This window comes from Cupressus sempervirens, chromosome 6, assembly GCF_028749045.1.
Source record: "Cupressus sempervirens isolate cs-2001-9-10 chromosome 6, ASM2874904v1, whole genome shotgun sequence".
NCBI classification, from domain to species: Eukaryota; Viridiplantae; Streptophyta; class Pinopsida; order Cupressales; family Cupressaceae; genus Cupressus; species Cupressus sempervirens.
Genome location: NC_143123.1, coordinates 104472562 through 104490700, shown reverse-complemented (window position 1 = coordinate 104490700; position 18139 = coordinate 104472562).

Below are 18139 nucleotides of genomic sequence, written 5' to 3'. Positions count from 1 at the left end.
ATAATATTAACTTAGTATTCCTTTATCAATGGAATGAGTAAAGAAATACAAGTTTAGCTAATGTTAGTTAAAAGCAAAACTGTATAGATTATATTTATTTATTTTTTTAAAAAGAGTAAAATCTTATAAAATAAATTTAATCTTTTAATTGAAATTCAATTCTTGTTTATTGTTGATTTCTTTCTTTTCTTATTTTCACTATAATGATATTAGTAGTGCCTCAGAAAGATCTTTCATCTAGGAATGTTAGAGGTAAATGTTTTTATATATGTCTTATCTTGAAGTTGAGAATGACACTAATGATAGATCATTGTTCACCTATGAGATAAGGAAAATGCTAGCTCCTTGATGCTATCTATATAACTCTTTAGATCTATATGTAAGTCCTTATTTATAGTAATTCTATGACAATGGCTTGTACAAAATCTATAAGTAGTGAGAGAAGGGTTTGGTGAATGTATTATTAGGGTTAATTATTTTATTTTAGTATTAATGAAATTATTATTACGATGATGAACAAAGTTACCTAGTACTAGGAGAATTATATTGGTTAGTATCATTTAGAATAATCTATTTAATATGATTAAAAGTCATTTATAAAAAAAATTGGTCAAAGGTTATCTTATCAACAGGTCAAGAACAATAAGGGTGTTATGCTTTAGTTGACTCTCTCATAGCAGATACTAGCTTAAAAGATGAGTCAATTGAAGTTTTTCTCTTTTAAAGGTAACATTTAAATTTTACATTTGTTTATGGACCCATCAATGTCCAGTGCTTCAACTAGGCTGTGATACCAAAATGTCATGCCCTAAATTTACCCTAAATGTAAATTAAGCACAATTTTTTTTTAAAAAAAATTATTATTATTCTTAATTAATTAATTTCATAAGCCTAAATAACCTCCAAAAGACATATGTGTGTTACAACTATATCATCACTCAGTTGGACATCCCTCTGACATCTACTGACCTAGGGTTTGGAAAGAGAATACTCATACCTACTACTTCAATCTGCACTCCACATTTCAATGTCATCTTTACTAATTTTTCATATGAGTTAACATTTCTTCAATGCATGTAACCCTTGATTAACCATCCATTAGAACTATCATCAACTTTGATGCCAACTATGCTACTCTAGGCAATCGATTCAAATAACAATATATACATAATTAACACTTTTCTAGAGTATTTAAAATGTTCCCAAAACCAATGGGTGTATATTTTTATTTTTTTCATATCCCAACTTACATATTTCATTTACATAGTTATTAAGATTGAATTAAATATTTATTATTCATATTATATCTCTAATGCAAGCGACATCACATTTTAATATTAGGGTCAATACCTACTACAATTGAAATTGTAGTGAAAAGAATGATCAATTCATTTACATAAACATATATCATAAAAGAATGATTTTAAAAGATAATCTATCCTTACTAATACTAAGGTAACAAAATGAATGCATATGAACATGTTAACTATCCATCTATCTAAAATACCCTATTAGTCATAGTCCATTAACTTGACCCCACTCACATTTCTTTTAAGAAGATGAAATACTTTTTCTCTAGCAAAGTTCCAAATCACCCTACTACCCACATGCTACTACCCCATAATCTTCTTCACTTACCCATAGACCAAGCAAATTCCTTGGGTTTCTCTCCATGGTGAACTCACTTACAAAATTTTTGGCCAACAAAAGCATAGGCACCTTTTCCATGAGTCAAATCCTATTAATTTTGAGCTAGAAGATATGCATTTTGAATTCCCATGTTAAATCGACTTGCTACTTGGTCCCATATTGTTGGCAGCATGGAGTTTATCCTAGTCTTAATTAGGTGGGTTGAGAAAGACATATAAAATGCCATAACTTCTTCCAAGGCAAATCAAGGCGTCAAGGACAAAATGGAAGCCATTCCCTCTTGTCAGAATTATGTCATAAACTTGCACGGTATTCCAATATAATATTTGAAGGCACAAAGTGCCTAGGGAATAGGTGGATGAAATAAGTATTGGTCATGTCAAAGAAATTAAATACCTTGGTCTCCATAGCATATTAAATTGTTTTCTCATTCACCAACCCATGCTAGCCTAGGGTAGATAATATAGTAGGTTGTTTGTCACGCTATGTCTTGTTTAAATAATTACTTGGTGCTAGTTTAGGTTTGTCTAACATGAGCATTGTATATATTTTTTAAAAAAGTTTCTTTTGATTTGATAGGGTGTTGAATCGAGTTATGTGTCTCATATGAGGTCCCTTCTAATGCAATTAATATGATGGTTAGTTTATTATGTTAAAATATGCTTTATAGGTTATAGGGTCCTAGGAGTCTAAGGAATACTCTTGAATATTTTAATGTCTGTATTAAGAGAAGAGATTTATTTTACTTTCTCATACATTTTTGAGAGTATAAAATGTGCACCTACAAAAAGCTGATGTCTTAAGTCTTGTATATTTTATATCATCACTTGATTTTCTTCTTCTGTAATCTAGGATATTCAAGGTAAGTTATTGCAAGGATAATTAGGAGATAATTATAAACTAAGTATAGTTTTAAAATTTTGATTCATTTAGCATTCAAAACGTTAAATTAATCCAATAACTCAACATTTCATGACAAGACTTTATATGAAGTTATCTAGATTATCCCTATCTATGAATTATGAAATTTAGAAACCATTTTCTCAACATTGTCTTCTTATGCAAATCTAGATTTGAATGTACATTCACAATTGGTAAACAATGGAACTAAAATGATAATAGAAATCCACCAGGATAATCCTTCCTATGAATATTATCTCTTTTATGATATCAAATTTCTTTTGCATTCCACTCAAGAGCATCAAGTAATTTGGATCTCTGATTGGTGTTACCATCAAATAAAACAACAAAGTTATTACAATGAAGTATCTTTAGTGATACACTCATGATACACAAAAAGGTGGTGAAGTCAAGATATCATAATATACACAATGGAAAATATTTTTACTACACATGAGCACTCACAACCTTTCCATTGACAATCAAACCAAGACAATAGCTTGCTCTTACAATACATTTAGGCTCACATAACAAAATGGAGTTTTTCTCTCTATCTCATCTCAATGCAATATTGTCTTCTCCTCCTATGCACATGGAAGATAACAAGGACTCCAAGTTTCCAAGATTTTTCTCTAAGAACTTGCAAATGCATCACAATAAAACAACAAGGACCATGGGTGCTTTCCACCCAACCATAGGCCTCAAAGAGACCACCCCCGCGCTAGGGGAACAAGGCTCAAACAAAATCCACATACACACTTGTAAGAAACGTATACACCACATAAAAAAACTGCAACAAATCCCATCCCAAGGATATTTCACAAAGGCTCACCATTGGAACCTTGAACATAGGGTGAAGGTGGAAATACATGGAGGTTTACCATTTCATATCATTATTGCCATAAAACTCATTCCCTTTCGGGGCTAAATCAACAAAATGCAATGCCCTTTCGGGGATTCATAATATCATGCCCTTTCAGGGCTTCATAAACATCTTCCACCACACACACTACCAACAAAACATCCTCCACCACACATAACCAACAGCTTTAGCTTCCTACAAGCCCATACTTCACTTACTTCCTTCCTCACCATTTTTTATTTTTTTTTCTTATCCTCCCCCAAGGCAAAATATGAATATGACAATGGCATACAATGGAGCCAATACTCCAAGGTCCTCAACTATGCAATCTAACTGCTGCCTATTCACCTTGGACTTCTCTTTCGTTCCCACAAGGGTGAGTGTAAGTCCCACACCCATAAAAATACTCAAGCACAACAAGAAAACAAAACCAAGCAGCAATAAAACAATAGATTTTCAAGAGCACATCACATTATCACAACACAATATCAACACCCATAATGCAACAAGGAAATAGAGGAAATCCAAACCTCATACTCACAATACTCCACACAATACAACAAGATGCACAATGGTGTCACACTAATCTACATGGAATGAACACCATTCAAACACTCACATGAATGCTACTCCACAATGCAATGCAATGCATACTCCATTGATAAACTCCACACTTGCAGATTGGCTTAACCATGCTAAAAGAAAGAAAAAGGAAAGGAAGCAAGCTTGAGATACCAACCTTGGTTCAAGCTAGGGTAAGGATAGTTGCAGTAGAGCTCCCCTCCTCTCCCTCCAAAACCTAACTGTCTCTAAAATTAGAGAGTGGCCAAGTGATTTCTCATTTAGCCATACCTCTATATATATATCCTTCTCATTTTCGGATTCCATAAAGAATGTCATTTTCATGGGGTCTCCTAGGTCCACTAGACACCCTAGAGGTCATTAATAGCTCCCTAGCCTATAGTACTAACAAGGGTGGGGTTAATTTTAGTCCCAACTTACCTTAAAGTTACTTTATGACCCTCCCAAAGCTAGGTGATTACAATTTCAAATTCCCCAAGGTGATGACCTTGTCCTTTTACTGACTAAGGCAATAATCAAATTTCTCAATTTAGCCATTTATCACGGAATAAGGTGGCCACATGATCCATTGAAAAATAACATGTCATATCACATAAAAAGCACAAGTGTCAAGTGACACACACAAAATATCACATTATATTAAAAAAAAATGACTTGTTTTACAATAATACATGAACTAGGCTACTACGCACAAATACAATTCACATATACGAAATAAAATACATTACAATTAGGTTTGAATCTTTTCTAGTGATTCAACCTTGGTTATGTGAGGTTTGTAGTAGTTTGAGCCTTAATTCCCCTTTAACCCATGGTCAAATTTTTGCACACTAAACTCGAGTGTCAGTAGCCCAAGAAAATCATATAAGAATATGTAAAATAAATCATTATCTCATTCAACATTAGACTTGCATATATTTCATCATCTCAAATTAACTTTCCCTTTCTTAATCATTTCAAATATAACATTCAAAATATTAAAATATCAAAATTTACATATCACATTCGACATTTGAGTTCCATACTTCAGTCCTTATAATTACATTACTTCTTCTAACAATTTTCATGTAAAATGTTTAAAATACTATAAAACTAAACATTACTTATCAACATAACATGGTCAATTTAATATTCTGAATAACTTCATATTCTACGAGAAGATGCTGAATCCATAACTATTGAATCCCTAGGAATGCGGGTTAGGTCTCAATGCATAACAAAATTTATCTTTTAACTCTAATTTCCACTTCAACATTACCTTCTTATATTACAAGCATTTCTACCATTCAATTTCTATTAAAGAAATGTCAATAGCTTACAACATGAAATAGAATCATTAAATGCATCAATTAGGTCATAATATGCAGACATAATTGCAGATCATCAAAATGCAAATATTAAAATGACATAACCCTATAGTCTTAAAAGTGTATCAAACATAGGATTAAAATCACCGTAATGCAATTATCTCATTGGTACTATGACGAATTGGGTGAGGCCTCACAAATTAAATAACTTCATTTAATTAATTAGGAATGGCTTCTTGTTTAATTAAATAACTTTGTTTAATTAATTAGAAGTAACTACTCCATTTAATTAAATAATTTTGTTTCATTATTTCAAAATTCTTTTCAAAACTAGTCAACTCAAGTTAACCGTGGTTAAATCTGGTCAACTTTTGGTCAAACATGATCTTTGCGTATGTGAATATGAGCAAATGTGAGTATGAATTCCAGCAACAATTCGATGCAAATTTTCATTCAACCTTTCAAAATGAAGAGATGAGGATCTCTTAAATAGACTTTCCTGGAATTCATCAATGGTTGAGATCGATTTCAATCAACGGTCAGGATTAAAGGTGAAGTTCAGACATAAAAGGAGATTTCTAAATTAAAGGGAGTTAACAGATTTAATTTGAGTAAAATAAGGAGCTAACTGATTCAATTTGAGTAGAAAAAGGAGTTAACTGATTTAACTCATCTTTGATCAATAGTGAATTGGAAATTTCCCTTTTTCAACTGAAGAGAGATTTTGTTGAGATATTTAATTTAATAAAATGAGATATGCTCTCATAATTACTTTTTCTATTTAATTAAATAATCTTTAATTAATTAGAGACACTTTTGTTATTTAATTAAATAACTTCATTTAATTAGTTAGGAATGGCTTCTCATTTAATTAAATAACTTTGTTTAATTAATTAGATGTAAGTACTCCATTTAATTAAATAATTTGATTTAATTATTTCAAAATTCTTTTCAAAACTAGTCAACTCAAGTAAACCGTGGTTAAATTTGGTCAACCTTTGGTCAAACTTGATCTTTGCGTATGTGAATATGAGCAAATGTGAGTATGAATTCTAGCAACAATTCGATGCAAATTCTGATTCAACCTTTCAAAATGAAGAGATGGGGGTCTCTTAAATAGACTTTCCTGGAATTCATCAACAGTTGAGATTGATTTCAATCAACGGTCCGGATTAAAGGTGAAGTTCAGTCATAAAGGGAGATTTCCAAATTAAAGGGAGTTAACGGATTTAATTTGAGTAAAATAAGGAGTTAACTGATTCAATTTGTGTAGAAAAGGAGTTAACTGATTTAACTCATTTTTTATCAATAATGAACTGAAAATTTCCCTTTTTCAACTGAAGAGAGATTTTGTTGAGATGTTTAATTTAATTAAATGAGATATGCTCTCATAATTACTTTTTCTATTTAATTAAATAATCTTTAATTAATTAGAGACACTTTTCTTATTTAATTAAATAACTTTATTTAATTTATTAGGAATGGTTTCTCATTTGATTAAAAAACTTTATTTAATTAATTAGAATTAAGTACTCCATTTAATTAAATAATTTCCTTTAATTATTTCAAAATTCTTTTCAAAACTAGTCAACTCAAGTCAACTGTGGTTAAATCTTGTCAACTTTTGGTCAATCTTGATCTTTGCGTATGTGAATATGAGCAAATGTGAGTATGAATTCCAGCAACAATTCGATGCAAATTCTCATTCAACCTTTCAAAATGAAGAGATGAGGGTCTCTTAAATATACTTTCCTGGAATTCATCAACGGTTGAGATTGATTTCAATCAACGGTTAGGATTAAAGGTGAATTTCAGTTGTAAAGGGAGATTTCCAAATTAAAGAGAGTTAACGGATTTAATTTGAGTAAAATAAGGAGTTAACTGATTCAATTTGAATAGAAAAAAGAGTTAATTGATTTAACTCATTTTTTATCAATATTGAACTGGAAATTTCCCTTTTTGAACTAAAGAGAGATTTTGTTGAGATATTTAATTTAATAAAATGAGATATGTTCTCATAATTAATTTTTCTATTTAATTAAATAATCTTTAATTAATTAAAGACACTTTTCTTATTTAATTAAATAACTTCATTTAATTAATTAGGAATGGCTTCTCATTTAATTAAATAACTTTGTTTAATTAATTAGAAGTAAGTAATCCATTTAATTAAATAATTTCGTTTAATTATTTCAAAAAATTTTTAGGAACTAGTTAACTTAAGTCAATCGTTGTTAAATTTAGTCAAATTTTGGTCAAACTTGATCTTTGCGTATGTGAATATGAGAAAATGTGAGTATGAATTCCAGAAACTATTTGATGCAAATTCTCATTCAACCTTTCAAATTGAAGAGATGAGGGTTTCTTAAATAGACTTTCCAAAAATTCATCAACGGTTGAGATCGATTTCAATCAACGATCAGGATTAAAGGTGAAGTTCAGTCATAAAGAGAGATTTTCAAATTAAATGGAGTTAACAGATTTAATTTGAGTAAAATAAGGAGTTAACTGATTCAATTTGAGTAGAAAAAGTAGTTAACTGATTTAACTCATTTTTTATCAATAGTGAACTGAAAATTTCTCTTTTTGAACTGAAAAGAGATTATGTTGAGATATTTAATTTAATAAATTGAGATATGCTCTCATAATTACTTTTTCTATTTAATTATATAATCTTTAATTAATTAGAGACAATTTTCTTATTTAATTAAATAACTTCATTTAATTAATTAGGAATGGCTTCTCATTTAATTAAATGACTTTGTTTAATTAATTAGAAGTAAGTACTCCATTTAATTAAATAATTTCGTTTAATTATTTCAAAATTCTTATCGAAACTAGTCAACTCAAGTCAACCGTGGTTAAATATGGTCAACTTTTGGTCAAACTTGATCTTTACGTATGTGACTATGAGAAAATGTGAGTATGAATTCCAGCAACAATTCGATGCAAATTCTCATTTAACCTTTCAAAATGTAGAGATGAGGGTCTCTTCAATAGACTTTCCTAGAAATCATCAACGGTTGAGATCAATTTCAATCAACGGTCGGGAATAAAGTTGAAGTTCAGTCAGAAAGGGAGATTTCTAAATTAAAGGGAGTTAACAGATTTAATTTGAGTAAAATAAGGAGTTAACTGATTCAATTTGAGTAGAAAAAGGAGTTAACTCATTTAACTCATTTTTGATCAATAGTGAACTGGAAATTTCCCTTTTTGAACTGAAAAGAAATTTTGTTGAGATATTTAATTTAATAAAGTGAGATATGCTCTCATAATTACTTTTTCTATTTAATTAAATAATCTTTAATTAATTAGAGACACCTTTCTTATTTAATTAAATAACTTAATTTAATTAATTAGGAATGGCTTCTCATTTAATTAAATAACTATGTTTGATTAATTAGAAGTACTCAAATAAATTAAATAATTTCGTTTAATTATTTCAAAAAAATTTTCGAAACTAGTCAACTCAAGTCAACCATGGTTAAATCTAATCAACTTTTGGTCAAACTTAATCTTTGCGTATGTGAATATGAGAAAATGTGAGTACGAATTCCAGCAACAATTCGATACAAATTCTTCCTCAACCTTTCAAAATGAAGAGATGAGGGTCTCTTAAATAGAGTTTCCTGGAATTCATCAACGGTTGAGATCGATTTCAATCAATGATCAGGTTTAAAGGCGATCAGGTTTAAAGGTGAAGTTTAGTCATAGAGGGAGATTTCCAAATTAAAGGGAGTTAACAGATTTAATTTGAATAAAATAAGTAGTTAACTGATTTAATTTGAGTAGAAAAAGGAGTTAACTGATTTAACTCAAGTCAACCGTGGTTAAATATGGTCAACTTTTGGTCAAACTTGATCTTTGCGTATGTGAATATGAGCAAATGTGAGTATGATTTTCAGCAACAATTCGATGCAAATTCTAATTCAACCTTTTAAAATGAAGAGATGAGGGTCTCTTAAATAGACTTTCCTGGAATTCATCAACGGTTGAGATCGATTTCAATCAACTTTTAGGATTCAAGGTGAAGTTCAGTCATAACGGAAGATTTTCAAATTAAAGGGAGTTAACAGATTTAATTTGAGTAAAATAAGGAGTTGACTGATTCAATTTGAGTAGAAAAAGGAGTTGACTGATTGAACTCTGTTTTGATCAATAGTGAACTGAAAATTTACCTTTTTGAACTGAAAAGAGATTTTGTTGAGATATTTAATTTAATAAAATGAAATATGCTCTAATAATTACTTTTTCTATTTAATTAAATAATTTTTAATTAATTAGAGACACTTTTCTTATTTAATTAAATAACTTCATTTAATTAATTAGGAATGGCTTCTCATTTAATTAAATAACTATGTTTGATTAATTAGAAGTACTCAAATAAATTAAATAATTTCGTTTAATTATTTCAAAATTCTTTTCGAAACTAGTCAACTCAAGTCAACCATGGTTAAATCTGGTCAACTTTTGGTGAAACTTAATCTTTGTGTATGTGAATATGAGAAAATGTCAGTATGAATTCCAGCAACAATTCGATACAAATTCTTCCTCAACCTTTCAAAATGAAGAGATGAGGGTCTCTTAAATAGAGTTTCCTGGAATTCATCAATGGTTGAGATCGATTTCAATCAACGATCAGGTTTAAAGGCGATCAGGTTTAAAGGTGAAGTTTAGTCATAGAGGGAGATTTCCAAATTAAAGGGAGTTAACAGATTTAATTTGAATAAAATAAGTAGTTAACTGATTTAATTTGAGTAGAAAAAGGAGTTAACTGATTTAACTCTTTTTTTATCAATAGTGAACTGGAAATTTCTCTTTTTGAACTGAAGAGAGATTTTGTTGAGATATTTAATTTAATAAAATGAGATATGCTCTCATAGTTACGTTTTCTATTTAATTAAATAATCTTTAATTAATTAGAGACACTTTTCTTATTTAATTAAATAACTTCATTTAATTAATTAGGAATGGCTTCTCATTTACTTAAATAACTTTGTTTAAATAATTAGAAGTAAATACTCTATTTAATTAAATAATTTCATTTAATTATTTCAAGATTTTTTTTGAAACTAGTCAACTCAAGTCAACCGTGGTTAAATCTGGTCAACTTTTGGTCAAACTTGATCTTTGCGTATGTGAATATGAGCAAATGTGAGTATGATTTTCAGGAACAATTCGATGCAAATTCTAATTCAACCTTTCAAAATGAAGAGATGAGGGTCTCTTAAATAGACTTTCCTGAAATTCATCAACGGTTGAGATCGATTTAAATCAACTTTTAGGATTCAAGGTGAAGTTCAGTCATAACGGAAGATTTTCAAATTAGAGGGAGTTAACAGATTTAATTTGAGTAAAATAAGGATTTAACTGATTCAATTTGAGTAGAAAAAGGAGTTGACTGATTGAACTCTGTTTTGATCAATAGTGAACTAAAAATTTAACTTTTTGAACTGAAAAGAGATTTATTTGAGATATTTAATTTAATAAAATGAAATATGCTCTCATAATTACTTTTTCTATTTAATTAAATAATCTTTAATTAATTAGAGACACTTTTCTTATTTAATTAAATAACTTCATTTAATTAATTAGGAATGGCTTCTCATTTAATAAAATAACTGTGTTTGATTAATTAGAAGTACTCAAATAAATTAAATAATTTCATTTAATTATTTCAAAATTCTTTTTGAAACTAGTCAAATCAAGTCAACCATGGTTAAATTTGGTCAACTTTTGGTCAAACTTAATCTTTGCATATGTGAATATGAGCAAATGTGAGTATGAATTCCAGCAACAATTCGATACAAATTCTTCCTCAACCTTTCAAAATGAAGAGATGAGGGCCTCTTAAATAGAGTTTCCTTAAATTTATCAACGGTTGAGATCGATTTCAATCAACGATCAGGTTTAAAGGTGAAGTTTAGTCATAGAGGGAGATTTCCAAATTAAAGGGAGTTAACAGATTTAATTTGAATAAAATAAGTAGTTAACTGATTTAATTTGAGTAGAAAAAGGAGTTAACTGATTTAACTCTTTTTTTATCAATAGTGAACTGGAAATTTCTCTTTTTGAACTGAAGAGAGATTTTGTTGAGATATTTAATTTAATAAAATGAGATATGCTCTCATAGTTACGTTTTCTATTTAATTAAATAATCTTTAATTAATTAGAGACACTTTTCTTATTTAGTTAAATAACTTCATTTAATTAATTAGGAATGGCTTCTCATTTAATTAAATAACTTTGTTTAAATAATTAGAAGTAAATACTCTATTTAATTAAATAATTTCATTTAATTATTTCAAGATTTTTTTTGAAACTAGTCAACTCAATTCAACCGTGGTTAAATCTGGTCAACTTTTGGTCAAACTTGATCTTTGCGTATGTAAATATGAGCAAATGTGAGTATGATTTTCAGCAATAATTCGATGCAAATTCTAATTCAACCTTTCAAAATGAAGAGATGAGGGTCTCTTAAAAAGACTTTCCTGAAATTCATCAACGGTTGAGATCGATTTCAATCAACTTTCAGGATTCAAGGTGAAGTTCAGTCATAACGGAAGATTTTCAAATTAAAGGGAGTTAACAAATTTAATTTGAGTAAAATAAGGAGTTAACTGATTCAATTTGAGTAGAAAAAGTAGTTAACTGATTTAACTCATTTTTTATCAATAGTGAACTGGAACTTTCTCTTTTTGAACTGAAAAGAGATTTTGTTGAGATATTTAAATTAATAAATTGAGATATGCTCTCATAATTACTTTTTCTATTTAATTATATAATCTTTAATTAATTAGAGACACTTTTCTTATTTAATTAAATAACTTCATTTAATTAATTAGGAATGGCTTCTCATTTAATTAAATAACTTTGTTTAATTAATTAGACATAAGTAATCCATTTAATTAAATAAATTCGTTTAATTATTTTAAAATTCTTTTCGAAACTAGTCAACTCAAGTCAACTGTGGTTAAATCTGGTCAACTTTTGGTCAAACTTAATCTTTGCGTATGTGAATATGATCAAATGTGAGTATGAATTCCAGCAACAATTCGATGCAAATTCTCATTCAACCTTTCAAAATGAAGAGATGAGGGTCTCTTAAATAGACTTTTCTACAATTTATCAACGGATGAGATCGATTTCAATCAACGGTCAGGATTAAAAGTGAAGTTCAGTCATAAAAGAAGATTTTCAAATTAAAGGGAGTTAACAAATTTAATTTGCGTAAAATAAAGAGTTAACTCATTCAATTTGAGTAGAAAAAGGAGTTAACTAATTTAACTCATTTTTGATCAATAGTGAACTGAAAATTTCTCTTTTTGAACTAAAGAGAGATTTTGTTGAGATATTTAATTTAATAAAATGAGATATGCTCTCATAATTACTTTTTCTATTTAATTAAATAATCTTTAATTAATTAGAGACACTTTTCTTATTTAATTAAATAACTTCAGTTTATTAATTATTAATGGCTTCTCATTTAATTAAATAACTTTGTTTAATTAATTAGAAGTAAGTACTCCATTTAATTAAATAATTTTGTTTAATTATTTCAAAATTCTTTTCGAAACTACCCAACTCAAGTCAACTGTGGTTAAATCTGGTCAACATTTGGTCAAACTTGATCTTTGCGTATGTGAATATGAGCAAATGTGAGTATGAATTCCAACAACAATTCGATGCAAATTCTCATTCAACCTTTCAAAATGAAGAGATGAGGGTCTCTTAAATAGACTTTGCTGGAATTCATTAATGGTTGAGATCGATTTCAATCAACGGTCAGGATTAAAGGTGAAGTTCAGTAATAAAGGGAGATTTCCAAATTAAAGGGAGTTAACAGATTTAATTTGAGTAAAAAAAGGAGTTAACTGATTCAATTTGAATAGAAAAAGTAGTTAACTCATTTAAGTCATTTTTGATCAATAGTCAATTGAAAATTTTCCTTTTTGAACTGAAGAGAGATTTTGTTGAGATATTTAATTTAATAAAATGAGATATGCTCTCATAATTACTTTTTCTATTTAATTAAATAATCTTTAGTTAATTAGAGACACTTTTTTTATTTCATTAAATAACTTGATTTAATTAATTAGGAATGGTTTCTCATTTAATTAATTAGAAGTAAGTACTTCATTTAATTAAATAATTTTGTTTAATTATTTCAAAATTCTTTTTAAAACTAGTCAACTCAAGTCAACCGTGGTTAAATTTGATCAACTTTTGGTCAATCTTGATCTTTGCGTATGTGAATATGAGCAAATGTGAGTATGAATTCCAGCAACAATTCGATGCAAATTATTATTCAACCTTTCAAAATGAATAGATGAGGGTCTCTTAAATAGACTTTCCTTGAATTCATCAACGGTTGAGATCGATTTCAATCAACTTTCAGGATTCAAGGTGAAGTTCAGTCATAATGGAAGATTTTCAAATTAAAAGGAGTTAACAGATTTAATTTGAGTAAAATAAGGAGTTAACTGATTCAATTTGAGTAGAAAAAGGAGTTGACTGATTGAACTCTTTTTTGATCAATAGTGAACTGAAAATTTACCTTTTTGAACTGAAAAGAGATTTTGTTGAGATATTTAATTTAATAAAATGAAATATGCTCTCATAATTACTATTTCTATTTAATTAAATAATGTTTAATTAATTAGAAAAAAATTCTTATTTAATTAAATAACTTCATTTAATAAATTAGGAATGGCTTCTCATTTAATTAAATAACTTTGTTTAATTAATTAGAAGTAAGTACTCCATTTAATTAAATAATTTCGTTTAATTATTTCAAAATTCTTTTCGAAACTTGTCAACTCAAGTCAACCATGGTTAAATCTGGTCAACTTTTGGTCAAACTTGATCTTTGCGTATGTGAATATGAGAAAATGTGAGTATGAATTCTATCAACAATTTGATACAAATTCTCATTCAACCTTTCAAAATGAAGAGATGAGGGTCTCATAAATAGACTTTCCTAGAATTCATCAACGGTTGAGATCGATTTCAATCAACGGTCAGGATTAAAGGTGAAGTTCAGTCATAAAGGGATATTTCGAAATTAAAGGGAGTTAATAGATTTAATTTGAGTAAAATAAGGTGTTAACTAATTCAATTTGAATAGAAAAAAGATTTAACTGATTTAACTCATTTTTGATCAATAGTGAACTGGAAATTTCCCTTTATGAACTGAAGAGAGATTTTGTTGAGATATTTAATTTAATAAAATGAGATATGCTCTTATAATTGCTTTTTCTATTTAATTAAATAATCTTTAATTAATTAGAGACACTTTTCTTATTTAATTAAATAACTTCATTTAATTAATTAGGAATGGCTTCTCATTTAATTAAATAACTTTTCTTAATTAATTAGAAGTAAGTAATCCGTTTAATTAAATAATTTCGTTTAATTATTTCAAAATTCTTTTCAAAATTAGACAACTCAAGTCAACCGTGGTTAAATCTGGTCAAATTTTGGTCAAACTTGATCTTTGTATATGTAAATATGAGCAAATGTGAGTATGAATTCTAGCAACAATTCAATGCAAATTCTCATTCAACCTTTCAAAATTAACAAATGAGGGTCTCTTAAATAGACTTTCCTAGAATTCATCAACGATTGAGATCGATTTCAATTAGTGGTCAGGATTAAAGGTGAAGTTCAATCATAAAGGGAGATTTTGAAATTAAAGGGAGTTAACATATTTAATTTGAGTAAAATAAGGAGTTAACTGATTCAATTTGAGTAGAAAAGGGAGTTAACTTATTTAACTCATTTTTTATCAATAGTGAACTGGAAATTTCCCTTTTTGAACTGAAGAGAGATTTTGTTAAGATATTTAATTTAATAAAATGAGATATGCTCTCATAATTACTTTTTCTATTTAATTAAGTAATCCTTAATTAACTAGAGACACTTTTCTTATTTAATTAAATAACTTCATTTAATTAATTAGGAATGGCTTCTCATTTAATTAAATAACTTTGTTTAATTAATTAGAAGTAGGTATTCCATTTGATTAAATAATTTCGTTTAATTATTTCAAATTTTTTTAGAAAACTAGTCAACTCAAGTCAACCATGGTTAAATCTGGTCAATTTTTGTTCAAACTTGATCTTCGCGTATGTGAGTATGAGCAAATGTGAGTATGAATTCCAGCGATAATTCGATGCAAATTCTCATTCAACCTTTCAAAATGAAGAGATGATGGTCTCTTAAATAGACTTTCCTGGAATTCATCAACGGTTGAGATCGATTTCAATCAACGGTCAGGATTAAAGGTGAATTTCAGTCATAAAAGGAGATTTCCAAATTAAAGGGAGTTAACAGATTTAATTTGAGTAAAATAAGGAGTTAACTGATTCAATTTGAGTAGAAAAAGGAGTTAACTCGTTTAACTCATTTTTGATCAATAGTGAATTAGAAATTTCCCTTTTTAAACTAAAGAGAGATTTTGTTGAGATATTTAATTTAATAAAATGAGATATTCTCTCATAATTACTTTTTCTATTTAATTAAATAATCTTTAATTAATTAGAGACACTTTTCTTATTTAATTAAATAACTTCATTTAGTTAATTACGAATGGCTTCTCATTTAATTAAATAACTTTGTTTAATTAATTAGAAGTAAGTACTCCATTTAATTAAATAATTTTGTTTAATTATTTCAAAATTCTTTTGAAAACTAGTCAACTCAAGTCAACCGTGGTTAAATTTGGTCAACTTTTGGTCAAACTTGATCTTTGCATATGTGAATATGAGGAAATGTGAGTATGAATTCTAGCAACAATTCAATGGTCAGGATTAAAAGTGAAGTTCATTCATAAAGGGAGATTTCTAGATTAAAGGGAGTTAACGGATTTAATTTGAGTAAAATAAGGAGTTAACTGATTTAACTCATTTTTGATCAATAGTGAACTTGAAATTTCCCTTTTTGAACTTAAGAGAGATTTTGTTGAGATATTTAATTTAATAAAATGAGATATGCTCTCATAATTGCTTTTTCTATTTAATTAAATAATCTTTAATTAATTAGAAAAACTTTTCTTATTTAATTAAATAACTTCATTTAATTAATTAGTAATGGCTTCTCATTTAATTAAATAACTTTGTTTAATTAATTAGAAGTAAGTACTCCATTTAATTAAATAATTTCGTTTAGTTATTTCAAAATTGTAGTGCCTGCCCCTAGTTCGCATTTTGTTATTATTGTCGAACCCTTTTGGAGCTAGTTTTATGTTTATGGTTAGCAGCATTGTTATGATATTAACAGATATTGTGCTATGGATTTAGTTTATTATGTGATGAGATTACTTAGATTTTGCATTTTATGTATGTATGATGATTATTTTTAGTGTTCGCAATTATTTATGGTGATTATTACATTGCTTTCAGTTATTAATGATGATTAGTAAGATGATTTATTATCATATGTGTTTTATTATGGATACTTACCCCATACTTGCATGTGTATGGTGTGCGTGTTTACTTTTGTATGGCGTGTCTGATATGGTTAAGGAAGGGAGTCGTAGTCACCTACTAGTCGAGATCTACACAATGCACCACTTCCTGCCATTGCTTGTTTAGTTTAGTATATATTGTGCTTGGACATGCGTAGTTTTTATGCAGGTTGCAAGTACCGGGTATCGACTTCCCTGAATTGCCAGGATGAGCGTACCCTATCACACTATCTCAATGATATGAGAGGGGAGATAAATTCTCAAGTCCAAATCCCAACCCTTTAAGCCATTTGTTCTAATTGGAAAATTAGGACAAGTATCTGAGTTGAGTACCCTCTGAATACGTTGGATGACATAAATCGTGATATAAACCCTTGGTTTGATTTTGTATGTATTTTGGCTATGATGGATTTTCGTATTTTTACCTTGTGAGTCTTTAGAGTATTTTCTATTAATTAAGCCTAATTAAAAGATTTGATTAATGGTTTAATTAAATGGAAAATTAATATGATATTTTTATATTTATTTAATTTAATTAATTAGGTAATTAATTAAATAAAATAATTAAATTTAAAAATAAAAAGTTAAAAGTTTAAATTTGGAATGTGACAATATTTATTTTAATAATAATATATTTGAAATTCATTTTTAAATAAATGACTAAATAATATTATTATTAAAGATAATAAATATTTTAGCAATTAAGTTTTGGAAAATGAAATTTAAAAAGTGGAAGATATATTTAAATTAATAAAAGATTCTAAATCTCATGTGATTAAAATATAAATATATTAAGATTGCAAAGTGGAATTATTAAAGTTAGTGCATGAGATTTAATAAATAAATTAATTAAATTGGGAAGAGTAAATTAAATATTATATTAATTAATGTGCATTATTTGAACGTTTTCTCACATAGGAGTTGGCAAATTCTCGAGAGTTGTCATGTAGACAACACAGAAGTTTTCACTCTAAGAATGTACAAGTTGTCTACACTTAGAAGTTAGCATTTTTATTTGAGCACATGGTGTCTACAACCTTAAGACTCATCTAGAAGGTTGGAGAAGACCCATGCTTGGTTGTCATGCTTATCTTCTATTTGTTTCTAGAGACACTCTAGATGCATCTTAGAGGCCTTTAAATAGAGGCTCTTCTAGTGTGTTTAGACAAGCTTAATGGAAGCTGAATGGAAGCTACAAGCTTAAAATAGAAGCTTCAAAGCTTATATGCATTGGAGAAGTTCATATGCTCATATATTTTCTACATGCTTCTATGCTTCTTCTAGCACTTCTAGTCACTTGGAGGATTCGGTTGGCTTGGATCTTGGAGGAATTGCGAATGATGGAGAAGGAAGATATTTTTTATGGACTTC